Source organism: Myxine glutinosa, chromosome 13, assembly GCF_964187855.1.
Source record: "Myxine glutinosa chromosome 13, kmMyxGlut1.1, whole genome shotgun sequence".
NCBI lineage: Eukaryota > Metazoa > Chordata > Myxini > Myxiniformes > Myxinidae > Myxine > Myxine glutinosa.
In genome coordinates this window covers 4,448,088-4,464,035 of record NC_136273.1, presented here as the reverse complement: position 1 = coordinate 4,464,035, position 15,948 = coordinate 4,448,088, and positions in this window count along the sequence as shown.

Sequence of the window (15,948 nt, the reverse complement as noted above, 5' to 3'; positions counted from 1 at the left end):
TCCATGTTCCATGGTGAAGAAACACCGTATCATGTCCATGGCCCATGGTGAAGCTGCCCCGTAACATGTCCATGGTCCATGGTGAAGACGCCCCGTAACATATCCACGGCCCATGGTGACCAAACCCCGAAACATGTCAATGGTCCATGGTGAAGAAGCCCCGAAACATGTCAATGGCCCATGGTGAAGAAACTCCGTAACATGTCCATGGTCCATGGTGAAGAAACTCCGTATCCTGTCCATGGTGCATGGTGAAGACACCCCATAACATGACCATGGCCCATGGTGAAGACGCTCCGCAACATGTCCATGGTCCATGGTGAAGACGCCCAGTAACATGTCCATGGTCGATGGTGAAGAAGCCCCGTAAAATGTCCATCGTCCATGGTGAAGAAGCCCCGAAACATGTCCATGGTCCATTGTGAATAAACTCCCTAACATGTCCATGGTCCATGGTGAAGAAGCCTCGGAACATGTCCATGTCCCATGGTGAAGAAACTTCGAATCATCTCCATGGCCCATGGTGAAGACGCTCCGTACCATGTCAATGTTCCATGGTGAAGACGCCGCGAAACATGTCCCTGATCCATGGTGAAGAAGCCCCGTAAAATGTCCATCGTCCATGGTGAAGAAGCCCCGAAACATGTCCATGGTCCATGGTGAAGCGGCCCCGTAACAAGTCCATGGTCCTTGTTGAAGACGCCCCGTAACATGTCCATGGTCCATGGTGAAGAAGCCCCGAAACATGTCAATGGCCCATGGTGAAGAAACTCCATAACATGTCCATGGTCCATGGTGAAGAAACTCCGTGTCATGTCCTTGGTGCATGGTGAAGACACCCCATAACATGTCCATGGCCCATGGTGAAGACGCCCCGTAACATGTCCATGGTCCATCGTGAAGACGCCCAGTAACATGTCCATGGTCCATGGTGAAGAAGCCCCGTAAAATGTCCATCGTCCATGGTGAAGAAGCCCCGAAACATGTCCATGGTCCATGGTGAAGAAGCCCTGGAACATGTCCATGTCCCATGGTGAAGAAACTTCGAAACATCTCCATGGCCCATGGTGAAGACGCCCCATAACATGTGCATGGTCCATGGTGATGACGCACAGTAACATGTCCATGTTCCATGGTGAAGAAACACCGTATTATGTCCATGGTCCATGGTGAAGACGCCCCGTAAAATGTCCATGGTCCATGGTGAAGAAGCCCCGAAACATGTCCATGATCCATGGTGAAGAAACTCCGTAACATGTCCATGGCCCATGGTGAACAAACTCCGCAACATGTCCATGGCCCATGGTCAAGAAACTCCGTAACATGTCCATGGTCCATGGTGAAGAAGCCGCGAAACATGTCCATGGCCCATTGTGAAGAATCTCCAAAACATGTCCATGGCCCATGGTGAAGCTGCCCCGTAACATGTCCATGGTCCATGGTGAAGACGCCCCGTAACATATCCATGGTCCATGGTGAAGAAACTCCGTAACATGTCCATGGTCCATGGTGAAAAAGCCCCGTAGCATGTCCACGGCCCATGGTGACCAAACCCCGAAACATGTCAATGGTCCATGGTGAAGAAGCCCCGAAACATGTGAATGTCCCATGGTGAAGAAACTCCGTAACATGTCCATGGCCCATGGTCAAGAAACTCCGTAACATGTCCATGGTCCATGGTGAAGAAACTCCGTAACATGTCCATGGTCCATGGTGAAGAAACACCGTATCATGTCCATGGTGCATGGTGAAGACACCCCGAAACATGTCCATGGCCCATGGTCAAGAAACTCCGTCACATGTCCATGGTCCATGGTGAAGAAGCCCCGTAAAATGTCCATCGTCCATGGTGAAGAAGCCCCGAAACATGTCCATGGTCCATTGTGAATAAACTCCCTAACATGTCCATGGTCCATGGTGAAGAAGCCCTGGAACATGTCCATGTCCGATGGTGAAGAAACTTCGAAACATCTCCATGGCCCATGGTGAAGACGCTCCGTATCATGTCCATGTTCCATGGTGAAGACGCCACGAAACATGTCCCTGATCCATGGTGAAGAAGCCCTGCAGCATGTCCATGGTCCATGGTGAAGCGGCCCCGTAACATGTCCAAGGTCCTTGTTGAAGACGCCCCGTAACATGTCCATGGTCCATGGTGAAGAAGCCCCGAAACATGTCAATGGCCCATGGTGAAGAAACTCCATAACATGTCCATGGTCCATGGTGAAGAAACTCCATGTCATGTCCTTGGTGCATGGTGAGGACGCCCCGTAACATGTCCATGGTCCATGGTGAAGAAGCCCCGTAAAATGTCCATCGTCCATGGTGAAGAAGCCCCGAAACATGTCCGTGGTCCATGGTGAAGAAGCCCCGGAACATGTCCATGTCCCATGGTGAAGAAACTTCGAAACATCTCCATGGCCCATGGTGAAGACGCCACATAACATGTCCAGGGTCCATGGTGAAGACGCTTCCTAACATGTGCATTATCCATGGTGATGACGCACCGTAACATGTCCATGTTCCATGGTGAAGAAACACCGTGTCATGTCCATGTTCCATGGTGAAGACGCCCCATAAAATGTCCATGGTCCATGGTGAAGAAGCCCCGAAACATGTTCATGGTCCATGGTGAAGAAGCCCCGAAACATGTCCATGATCCATGGTGAAGAAACTCCGTGACATGTCCATGGCCCATGGTGAACAAACTCCGTAACATGTCCATGGCCCATGGTCAAGAAACTCCGTATCATGTCCATGGTCCATGGTGAAGAAGCCCCGAAACATGTCCATGGTCCATTGTGAATAAACTCCGTATCATGTCCATGGTGCATGGTGAAGACACCCCATAACATGTCCATGGCCCATGGTGAAGACGCTCCGTAACATGTCCATGGTCCATGGTGAAGACGCCCAGTAACATGTCCATGGTCCATGGTGAAGAAGCCCCGTAAAATGTCCATCGTCCATGGTGAAGAAGTGCCGAAACATGTCCATGGTCCATTGTGAATAAACTCCGTATCATGTCCATGGTCCAATATCCATGGTGAAGAAGCCCCGGAACATGTCCATGTCTCATGGTGAAGAAACTTCGAAACATCTCCATGGCCCATGGTGAAGGCGCCCCGTAAAATGTCCATTGTCCATGGCGAAGACGCTCCGTAACATGTCCATTGTCCATGGTGATGACGCACCGTATCATGTCCATGTTCCATGGTGAAGAAACACCGTATCATGTCCATGTTCCATGGTGAAGACGCCCCGTAAAATGTCCATGGTCCATGGTGAAGAAGCCCCGAAACATGTCCGTGGTCCATGGTGAAGAAACTCCGTAACATGTCCAATTTGTCCATGGTCCATGGTGAAGTAGCCCCATAGCATGTCCAGGGCCCATGGTGAACAAACCCCGAAGCTTGTCCAGGGCCCATGGTGAAGAAACTCCGTGACATGTCCATGGTCCATGGTGAAGAAGCCCCAAAACATCTCCATGGCCCATGGTAAGCATGCCCCGTAACATGTCCATGGTCCATGGTGATGAAGCTCCAAAACATCTCCATGGCCCATGGTGAACACGCCCCGTAACATGTCCATGGTCCATGGTGATGAAGCCCCGAAACATGGCCATGGTCCATGGTGAAGAAGCCCCGAAACATGTCCATGATCCGTGGTGAAGAAACTACGTAACATGTACATGGCCCATTGTGAAGAATCTCCAAAACATGTCCATGGCCCATGGTGAAGCTGCCCCGTAACATGTCCATGGTCCATGGTGAAGACAGCCCGTAACATATCCATGGTCCACGGTGAAGAAACTCCGTGACATGTCCATGGTCCATGGTGAAAAAGCCCGGTCGCATGTCCACGGCCCATGGTGACCAAACCCCGAAACATGTCAATGGTCCATGGTGAAGAAGCCCCGAAACATGTCAATGGCCCATGGTGAAGAAACTCCATCACATGTCCATGGTCCATGGTGAAGAAACTCCGTATCATGTCCATGTTCCATGGTGAAGACGCCCCGTAAAATGTCCATGGCCCATGGTGAAGACGCCCCGTAACATGTCCATGGTCCATGGTGAAGACGCCCAGTAACATGTCCATTGTCCATGGTGAAGAAGCCCCGTAAAATGTCCATCGTCCATGGTGAAGAAGCCCCGAAACATGTCCATGGTCCATTGTGAATAAACTCCGTATCATGTCCATGGTCCACTATCCATAGTGAAGAAGCCCCGGAACATGTCCATGTCTCATGGTGAAGAAACTTCGAAACATCTCCATGGCCCATGGTGAAGACGCCCCGTAACATGTCCATGGTCCATGGTGAAGACGCTCCGTAACATGTCCATTGCCCATGGTGATGACGCATCGTAACATGTCCATGTTCCATGGTGAAGACGCCCCGTAAAATGTCCATGGTCCATGGTGAAGAAGCCCCGAAACATGTCCGTGGTCCATGGTGAAGAAGCCCGGAAACATGTCCATGATCCATGGTGAAGAAACTCCGTAACATGTCCATGTCCCATGGTGAAGAAACTCCGTAACATGTCCATGGCCCATGGTCAAGAAACTCCGTAACATGTCCATGGTCCATGGTGAAGAAGCCCCGAAACATGTCCATGGCCCATGGTGAAGAAACTCCATAACATGTCCATGGTCCATGGTGAAGACGCCCAGTAACATCTCCATGGTCCATGGTGAAGAAGCCCCGGAACATGTCCATGTCCCATGGTGAAGAAACTTCGAAACATCTCCATGGCCCATGGTGAAGACGCTCCGTATCATGTCCATGTTCCATGGTGAAGACGCCGCGAAACATGTCCCTGATCCATGGTGAAGAAGCCCTGCAGCATGTCCATGGTCCATGATGAAGCGGCCCCGTAACATGTCCATGGTCCTTGTTGAAGAAGCCCCGAAACATGTCAATGGCCCATGGTGAAGAAACTCCATAACATGTCCATGGTCCATGGTGAAGAAACTCCGTGTCATGTCCTTGGTGCATGGTGAAGACACCCCGTAACATGTCCATGGCCCATGGTGAAGAAGCCGCGTAACATGTCCATGGTCCATGGTGAAGACGCCCAGTAACATGTCCATGGTCCATGGTGAAGAAGCCCTGTAAAATGTCCATCGTCCATGGTGAAGAAGCCCCGAAACATGTCCATGGTCCATGGTGAAGAAGCCCCGGAACATATCCATGTCCCATGGTGAAGAAACTTCGAAACATCTCCATGGCCCATGGTGAAGACGCCCCATAACATGTCCATGGTCCATGGTGAAGACGCTCCGTAACATGTGCATTGTCCATGGTGATGACGCAAAGTAACATGTCCATGTTCCATGGTGAAGAAACACCGTATTATGTCCATGTTCCATGGTGAAGACGCCCCGTAAAATGTCCATGGTCCATGGTGAAGAAGCCCCGAAACATGTTCATGGTCCATGGTGAAGAAGCCCCGAAACATGTCCATGATCCATGGTGAAGAAACTCCGTAACATGTCCATTGCCCATGGTGAACAAACTCCGTAACATGTCCATGGCCCATGGTCAAGAAACTCCGTAACATGTCCATGGTCCATGGTGAAGAAGCTTCGAAACATCTCCATGGCCCATGGTGAAGACGCTCCGTATCATGTCCATGTTCCATGGTGATGACGCACTGTAACATGTCCATGTTCCATGGTGAAGAAACACCGTATCATGTCCATTTTCCATGGTGAAGACGCCCCATAAAATGTCCATGGTCCATGGTGAAGAAGCCCCGAAACATGTTCATGGTCCATGGTGAAGAAGCCCCGAAACATGTCCATTGCCCATGGTGAACAAACTCCGTAACATGTCCATGGCCCATGGTCAAGAAACTCCGTAACATGTCCATGGTCCATGGTGAAGAAGCTTCGAAACATCTCCATGGCCCATGGTGAAGACGCTCCGTATCATGTCCATGTTCCATGGTGATGACGCACTGTAACATGTCCATGTTCCATGGTGAAGAAACACCGTATCATGTCCATTTTCCATGGTGAAGACGCCCCATAAAATGTCCATGGTCCATGGTGAAGAAGCCCCGAAACATGTTCATGGTCCATGGTGAAGAAGCCCCGAAACATGTCCATGATCCATGGTGAACAAACTCCGTAACATGTCCATGGCCCATGGTCAAGAAACTCCGTATCATGTCCATGGCCCATGGTGAAGACGCTCCGTAACATGTCCATGGTCCATGGTGAAGACGCCCAGTAACATGTCCATGGTCCATGGTGAAGAAGCCCCGTAAAATGTCCATCGTCCATGGTGAAGAAGTGCCGAAACATGTCCATGGTCCATTGTGAATAAACTCCGTATCATGTCCATGGTGCAATATCCATGGTGAAGAAGCCCCGGAACATGTCCATGTCTCATGGTGAAGAAACTTCGAAACATCTCCATGGCCCATGGTGAAGGCGCCCCGTAAAATGTCCATTGTCCATGGCGAAGACGCTCCGTAACATGTCCATTGTCCATGGTGATGACGCACCGTAACATGTCCATGTTCCATGGTGAAGAAACACCGTATCATGTCCATGTTCCATGGTGAAGACGCCCCGTAAAATGTCCATGGTCCATGGTGAAGAAGCCCCGAAACATGTCCGTGGTCCATGGTGAAGAAACTCCGTAACATGTCCAATTTGTCCATGGTCCATGGTGAAGTAGCCCCATAGCATGTCCAGGGCCCATGGTGAACAAACCCCGAAACTTGTCCAGGGCCCATGGTGAAGAAACTCCATGACATGTCCATGGTCCATGGTGAAGAAGCCCCAAAACATCTCCATGGCCCATGGTAAGCATGCCCAGTAACATGTCCATGGTCCATGGTGATGAAGCTCCAAAACATCTCCATGGCCCATGGTGAACACGCCCCGTAACATGTCCATGGTCCATGGTGATGAAGCCCCGAAACATGGCCATGGTCCATGGTGAAGAAGCCCCGAAACATGTCCATGATCCGTGGTGAAGAAACTACGTAACATGTACATGGCCCATTGTGAAGAATCTCCAAAACATGTCCATGGCCCATGGTGAAGCTGCCCCGTAACATGTCCATGGTCCATGGTGAATACAGCCCGTAACATATCCATGGTCCACGGTGAAGAAACTCCGTGACATGTCCATGGTCCATGGTGAAAAAGCCCCGTCGCATGTCCACGGCCCATGGTGACCAAACCCCGAAACATGTCAATGGTCCATGGTGAAGAAGCCCCGAAACATGTCAATGGCCCATGGTGAAGAAACTCCGTCACATGTCCATGGTCCATGGTGAAGAAACTCCGTATCATGTCCATGTTCCATGGTGAAGACGCCCCGTAAAATGTCCATGGCCCATGGTGAAGACGCCCCGTAACATGTCCATGGTCCATGGTGAAGACGCCCAGTAACATGTCCATTGTCCATGGTGAAGAAGCCCCGTAAAATGTCCATCGTCCATGGTGAAGAAGCCCCGAAACATGTCCATGGTCCATTGTGAATAAACTCCGTATCATGTCCATGGTCCACTATCCATAGTGAAGAAGCCCCGGAACATGTCCATGTCTCATGGTGAAGAAACTTCGAAACATCTCCATGGCCCATGGTGAAGACGCCCCGTAACATGTCCATGGTCCATGGTGAAGACGCTCCGTAACATGTCCATTGCCCATGGTGATGACGCATCGTAACATGTCCATGTTCCATGGTGAAGACGCCCCGTAAAATGTCCATGGTCCATGGTGAAGAAGCCCCGAAACATGTCCGTGGTCCATGGTGAAGAAGCCCGGAAACATGTCCATGATCCATGGTGAAGAAACTCCGTAACATGTCCATGTCCCATGGTGAAGAAACTCCGTAACATGTCCATGGCCCATGGTCAAGAAACTCCGTAACATGTCCATGGTCCATGGTGAAGAAGCCCCGAAACATGTCCATGGCCCATGGTGAAGAAACTCCATAACATGTCCATGGTCCATGGTGAAGACGCCCAGTAACATCTCCATGGTCCATGGTGAAGAAGCCCCGGAACATGTCCATGTCCCATGGTGAAGAAACTTCGAAACATCTCCATGGCCCATGGTGAAGACGCTCCGTATCATGTCCATGTTCCATGGTGAAGACGCCGCGAAACATGTCCCTGATCCATGGTGAAGAAGCCCTGCAGCATGTCCATGGTCCATGGTGAAGCGGCCCCGTAACATGTCCATGGTCCTTGTTGAAGGCGCCCCGTAACATGTCCATGGTCCATGGTGAAGAAGCCCCGAAACATGTCAATGGCCCATGGTGAAGAAACTCCGTGTCATGTCCTTGGTGCATGGTGAAGACACCCCGTAACATGTCCATGGCCCATGGTGAAGACGCCCCGTAACATGTCCATGGTCCATGGTGAAGACGCCCAGTAACATGTCCATGGTCCATGGTGAAGAAGCCCTGTAAAATGTCCATCGTCCATGGTGAAGAAGCCCCGAAACATGTCCATGGTCCATGGTGAAGAAGCCCCGGAACATATCCATGGTCCATGGTGAAGACGCTCCGTAACATGTGCATTGTCCATGGTGATGACGCAAAGTAACATGTCCATGTTCCATGGTGAAGAAACACCGTATTATGTCCATGTTCCATGGTGAAGACGCCCCATAACATGTCCATGGCCCATGGTGAAGACGCTCCGTAACATGTCCATGGTCCATGGTGAAGACGCCCAGTAACATGTCCATGGTCGATGGTGAAGAAGCCCCGTAAAATGTCCATCGTCCATGGTGAAGAAGTCCCAAAACATGTCCATGGTCCATTGTGAATAAACTCCGTATCATGTCCATGGTCCAATATCCATGGTGAAGAAGCCCCGGAACATGTCCATGTCTCATGGTGAAGAAACTTCTAAACATCTCCATGGCCCATGGTGCAGACGCCCCGTAACATGTCCATGTTCCATGGTGAAGACGCCGCGAAACATGTCCCTGATCCATGGTGAAGAAGCCCTGCAGCATGTCCATGGTCCATGGTGAAGCGGCCCCGTAACATGTCCATGGTCCTTGTTGAAGACGCCCCGTAACATGTCCATGGTCCATGGTGAAGAAGCCCCGAAACATGTCCGTGGTCCATGGTGAAGAATCCCCAAAACATGTCCATGATCCATGGTGAAGAAACTCCGTAACATGTCCATGTCCCATGGTGAAGAAACTCCGAAACATGTCCATGGCCCATGGTCAAGAAACTCCGTAACATGTCCATGGTCCATGGTGAAGAAGCCCCGGAACATGTCCATGTCCCATGGTGAAGAAACTTCGAAACATCTCCATGGCCCATGGTGAAGACGCCACATAACATGTCCAGGGTCCATGGTGAAGACGCTTCCTAACATGTGCATTATCCATGGTGATGACGCACCGTAACATGTCCATGTTCCATGGTGAAGAAACACCGTATCATGTCCATGTTCCATGGTGAAGACGCCCCATAAAATGTCCATGGTCCATGGTGAAGAAGCCCCGAAACATGTTCATGGTCCATGGTGAAGAAGCCCCGAAACATGTACATGATCCATGGTGAAGAAACTCCGTGACATGTCCATGGCCCATGGTGAACAAACTCCGTAACATGTCCATGGCCCATGGTCAAGAAACTCCGTATCATGTCCATGGTCCATGGTGAAGAAGCCCCGAAACATGTCCATGGTCCATTGTGAATAAACTCCGTATCATGTCCATGGTGCATGGTGAAGACACCCCATAACATGTCCATGGCCCATGGTGAAGACGCTCCGTAACATGTCCATGGTCCATGGTGAAGACGCCCAGTAACATGTCCATGGTCCATGGTGAAGAAGCCCCGTAAAATGTCCATCGTCCATGGTGAAGAAGTGCCGAAACATGTCCATGGTCCATTGTGAATAAACTCCGTATCATGTCCATGGTCCAATATCCATGGTGAAGAAGCCCCGGAACATGTCCATGTCTCATGGTGAAGAAACTTCGAAACATCTCCATGGCCCATGGTGAAGGCGCCCCGTAAAATGTCCATTGTCCATGGCGAAGATGCTCCGTAACATGTCCATTGTCCATGGTGATGACCCACCGTATCATGTCCATGTTCCATGGTGAAGAAACACCGTATCATGTCCATGTTCCATGGTGAAGACGCCCCGTAAAATGTCCATGGTCCATGGTGAAGAAGCCCCGAAACATGTCCGTGGTCCATGCTGAAGAAACTCCGTAACATGTCCAATTTGTCCATGGTCCATGGTGAAGTAGCCCCATAGCATGTCCAGGGCCCATGGTGAACAAACCCCGAAGCTTGTCCAGGGCCCATGGTGAAGAAACTCCGTGACATGTCCATGGTCCATGGTCCATGGTGAAGAAGCCCCAAAACATCTCCATGGCCCATGGTAAGCATGCCCCGTAACATGTCCATGGTCCATGGTGATGAAGCTCCAAAACATCTCCATGGCCCATGGTGAACACGCCCCGTAACATGTCCATGGTCCATGGTGATGAAGCCCCGAAACATGGCCATGGTCCATGGTGAAGAAGCCCCGAAACATGTCCATGATCCGTGGTGAAGAAACTACGTAACATGTACATGGCCCATTGTGAAGAATCTCCAAAACATGTCCATGGCCCATGGTGAAGCTGCCCCGTAACATGTCCATGGTCCATGGTGAAGACAGCCCGTAACATATCCATGGTCCACGGTGAAGAAACTCCGTGACATGTCCATGGTCCATGGTGAAAAAGCCCCGTCGCATGTCCACGGCCCATGGTGACCAAACCCCGAAACATGTCAATGGTCCATGGTGAAGAAGCCCCGAAACATGTCAATGGCCCATGGTGAAGAAACTCCATCACATGTCCATGGTCCATGGTGAAGAAACTCCGTATCATGTCCATGTTCCATGGTGAAGACGCCCCGTAAAATGTCCATGGCCCATGGTGAAGACGCCCCGTAACATGTCCATCGTCCATGGTGAAGAAGCCCCGAAACATGTCCATGGTCCATTGTGAATAAACTCCGTATCATGTCCATGGTCCACTATCCATAGTGAAGAAGCCCCGGAACATGTCCATGTCTCATGGTGAAGAAACTTCGAAACATCTCCATGGCCCATGGTGAAGACGCCCCGTAACATGTCCATGGTCCATGGTGAAGACGCTCCGTAACATGTCCATTGCCCATGGTGATGACGCATCGTAACATGTCCATGTTCCATGGTGAAGACGCCCCGTAAAATGTCCATGGTCCATGGTGAAGAAGCCCCGAAACATGTCCGTGGTCCATGGTGAAGAAGCCCGGAAACATGTCCATGATCCATGGTGAAGAAACTCCGTAACATGTCCATGTCCCATGGTGAAGAAACTCCGTAACATGTCCATGGCCCATGATCAAGAAACTCCGTAACATGTCCATGGCCCATGGTGAAGAAACTCCATAACATGTCCATGGTCCATGGTGAAGACGCCCAGTAACATCTCCATGGTCCATGGTGAAGAAGCCCCGGAACATGTCCATGTCCCATGGTGAAGAAACTTCGAAACATCTCCATGGCCCATGGTGAAGACGCTCCGTATCATGTCCATGTTCCATGGTGAAGACGCCGCGAAACATGTCCCTGATCCATGGTGAAGAAGCCCTGCAGCATGTCCATGGTCCATGGTGAAGCGGCCCTGTAACATGTCCATGGTCCTTGTTGAAGAAGCCCCGAAACATGTCAATGGCCCATGGTGAAGAAACTCCATAACATGTCCATGGTCCATGGTGAAGAAACTCCGTGTCATGTCCTTGGTGCATGGTGAAGACACCCCGTAACATGTCCATGGCCCATGGTGAAGACGCCCCGTAACATGTCCATGGTCCATGGTCCATGGTGAAGACGCCCAGTAACATGTCCATGGTCCATGGTGAAGAAGCCCTGTAAAATGTCCATCGTCCATGGTGAAGAAGCCCCGAAACATGTACATGGTCCATGGTGAAGAAGCCCCGGAACATATCCATGTCCCATGGTGAAGAAACTTCGAAACATCTCCATGGCCCATGGTGAAGACGCCCCATAACATGTCCATGGTCCATGGTGAAGACGCTCCGTAACATGTGCATTGTCCATGGTGATGACGCAAAGTAACATGTCCATGTTCCATGGTGAAGAAACACCGTATTATGTCCATGTTCCATGGTGAAGACGCCCCGTAAAATGTCCATGGTCCATGGTGAAGAAGCCCCGAAACATGTTCATGGTCCATGGTGAAGAAGCCCCGAAACATGTCCATGATCCATGGTGAAGAAACTCCGTAACATGTCCATTGCCCATGGTGAACAAACTCCGTAACATGTCCATGGCCCATGGTCAAGAAACTCCGTAACATGTCCATGGTCCATGGTGAAGAAGCCCCGAAACATGTCCGTGGCCCATTGTGAAGAATCTCCAAAACATGTCCATGGCCCATGGTGAAGCTGCCCCGTAACATGTCCATGGTCCATGGTGAAGACGCCCAGTAACATATCCATGGTCCATGGTGAAGAAACTCCGTAACATGTCCATGGTCCATGGTGAAAAAGCCCCGTAGCATGTCCACGGCCCATGGTGACCAAACCCCGAAACATGTCAATGGTCCATGGTGAGGAAGCCCCGAAACATGTCAATGGCCCATGGTGAAGAAACTCCGTAACATGTCCATGGTCCATGGTGAAGAAACTCCGTATCATGTCCATGGTGCATGGTGAAGACACCCCATAACATGTCCATGGCCCATGGTGAAGACGCTCCGTAACATGTCCATGGTCCATGGTGAAGACGCCCAGTAACATGTCCATGGTCGATTGTGAAGAAGCCCCGTAAAATGTCCATCGTCCATGGTGAAGAAGTCCCAAAACATGTCCATGGTCCATTGTGAATAAACTCCGTATCATCTCCATGGTCCAATATCCATGGTGAAGAAGCCCCGGAACATGTCCATGTCTCATGGTGAAGAAACTTCTAAACATCTCCATGGCGAAGACGCCCCGTAACATGTCCATGGTCCATGGGGAAGACGCTCCGTAACATGTCCATTGTCCATGGTGATGACGCACCGTAACATGCCCGTGGTCCATGGTGAAGAATACCCAAAACATGTCCATGATCCATGGTGAAGAAACTCCGTAACATGTCCATGTCCCATGGTGAAGAAACTCCGAAACATGTCCATGGCCCATGGTCAAGAAACTCCGTAACATGTCCATGGTCCATGGTGAAGAAACTCCGTCACATGTCCATGGTCCATGGTGAAGAAGCCCCGGAACATGTCCATGTCCCATGGTGAAGAAACTTCGAAACATCTCCATGGCCCATGGTGAAGACGCTCCGTATCATGTCCATGTTCCATGGTGATGACGCACTGTAACATGTCCATGTTCCATGGTGAAGAAACACCGTATCATGTCCATTTTCCATGGTGAAGACGCCCCATAAAATGTCCATGGTCCATGGTGAAGAAGCCCCGAAACATGTTCATGGTCCATGGTGAAGAAGCCCCGAAACATGTCCATGATCCATGGTGAAGAAACTCCGTGACATGTCCATGGCCCATGGTGAACAAACTCCGTAACATGTCCATGGCCCATGGTCAAGAAACTCCGTATCATGTCCATGGTCCATGGTGAAGAAGCCCCGAAACATGTCCATGCTCCATTGTGAATAAACTCCGTATCATGTCCATGGTGCATGGTGAAGACACCCCATAACATGTCCATGGCCCATGGTGAAGACGCTCCGTAACATGTCCATGGTCCATGGTGAAGACGCCCAGTAACATGTCCATGGTCCATGGTGAAGAAGCCCCGTAAAATGTCCATCGTCCATGGTGAAGAAGTGCCGAAACATGTCCATGGTCCATTGTGAATAAACTCCGTATCATGTCCATGGTCCAATATCCATGGTGAAGAAGCCCCGGAACATGTCCATGTCTCATGGTGAAGAAACTTCGAAACATCTCCATGGCCCATGGTGAAGGCGCCCCGTAAAATGTCCATTGTCCATGGCGAAGACGCTCCGTAACATGTCCATTGTCCATGGTGATGACGCACCGTAACATGTCCATGTTCCATGGTGAAGAAACACCGTATCATGTCCATGTTCCATGGTGAAGACGCCCCGTAAAATGTCCATGGTCCATGGTGAAGAAGCCCCGAAACATGTCCGTGGTCCATGGTGAAGAAACTCCGTAACATGTCCAATTTGTCCATGGTCCATGGTGAAGTAGCCCCATAGCATGTCCAGGGCCCATGGTGAACAAACCCCGAAACTTGTCCAGGGCCCATGGTGAAGAAACTCCGTGACATGTCCATGGTCCATGGTGAAGAAGCCCCAAAACATCTCCATGGCCCATGGTAAGCATGCCCCGTAACATGTCCATGGTCCATGGTGATGAAGCTCCAAAACATCTCCATGGCCCATGGTGAACACGCCCCGTAACATGTCCATGGTCCATGGTGATGAAGCCCCGAAACATGGCCATGGTCCATGGTGAAGAAGCCCCGAAACATGTCCATGATCCGTGGTGAAGAAACTACGTAACATGTACATGGCCCATTGTGAAGAATCTCCAAAAGATGTCCATGGCCCATGGTGAAGCTGCCCCGTAACATGTCCATGGTCCATGGTGAATACAGCCCGTAACATATCCATGGTCCACGGTGAAGAAACTCCGTGACATGTCCATGGTCCATGGTGAAAAAGCCCCGTCGCATGTCCACGGCCCATGGTGACCAAACCCCGAAACATGTCAATGGTCCATGGTGAAGAAGCCCCGAAACATGTCAATGGCCCATGGTGAAGAAACTCCGTCACATGTCCATGGTCCATGGTGAAGAAACTCCGTATCATGTCCATGTTCCATGGTGAAGACGCCCCGTAAAATGTCCATGGCCCATGGTGAAGACGCCCCGTAACATGTCCATGGTCCATGGTGAAGACGCCCAGTAACATGTCCATTGTCCATGGTGAAGAAGCCCCGTAAAATGTCCATCGTCCATGGTGAAGAAGCCCCGAAACATGTCCATGGTCCATTGTGAATAAACTCCGTATCATGTCCATGGTCCACTATCCATAGTGAAGAAGCCCCGGAACATGTCCATGTCTCATGGTGAAGAAACTTCGAAACATCTCCATGGCCCATGGTGAAGACGCCCCGTAACATGTCCATGGTCCATGGTGAAGACGCTCCGTAACATGTCCATTGCCCATGGTGATGACGCATCGTAACATGTCCATGTTCCATGGTGAAGACGCCCCGTAAAATGTCCATGGTCCATGGTGAAGAAGCCCCGAAACATGTCCGTGGTCCATGGTGAAGAAGCCCGGAAACATGTCCATGATCCATGGTGAAGAAACTCCGTAACATGTCCATGTCCCATGGAGAAGAAACTCCGTAACATGTCCATGGCCCATGGTCAAGAAACTCCGTAACATGTCCATGGTCCATGGTGAAGAAGCCCCGAAACATGTCCATGGCCCATGGTGAAGAAACTCCATAACATGTCCATGGTCCATGGTGAAGACGCCCAGTAACATCTCCATGGTCCATGGTGAAGAAGCCCCGGAACATGTCCATGTCCCATGGTGAAGAAACTTCGAAACATCTCCATGGCCCATGGTGAAGACGCTCCGTATCATCTCCATGTTCCATGGTGAAGACGCCGCGAAACATGTCCCTGATCCATGGTGAAGAAGCCCTGCAGCATGTCCATGGTCCATGGTGAAGCGGCCCCGTAACATGTCCATGGTCCTTGTTGAAGGCGCCCCGTAACATGTCCATGGTCCATGGTGAAGAAGCCCCGAAACATGTCAATGGCCCATGGTGAAGAAACTCCGTGTCATGTCCTTGGTGCATGGTGAAGACACCCCGTAACATGTCCATGGCCCATGGTGAAGACGCCCCGTAACATGTCCATGGTCCATGGTCCATGGTGAA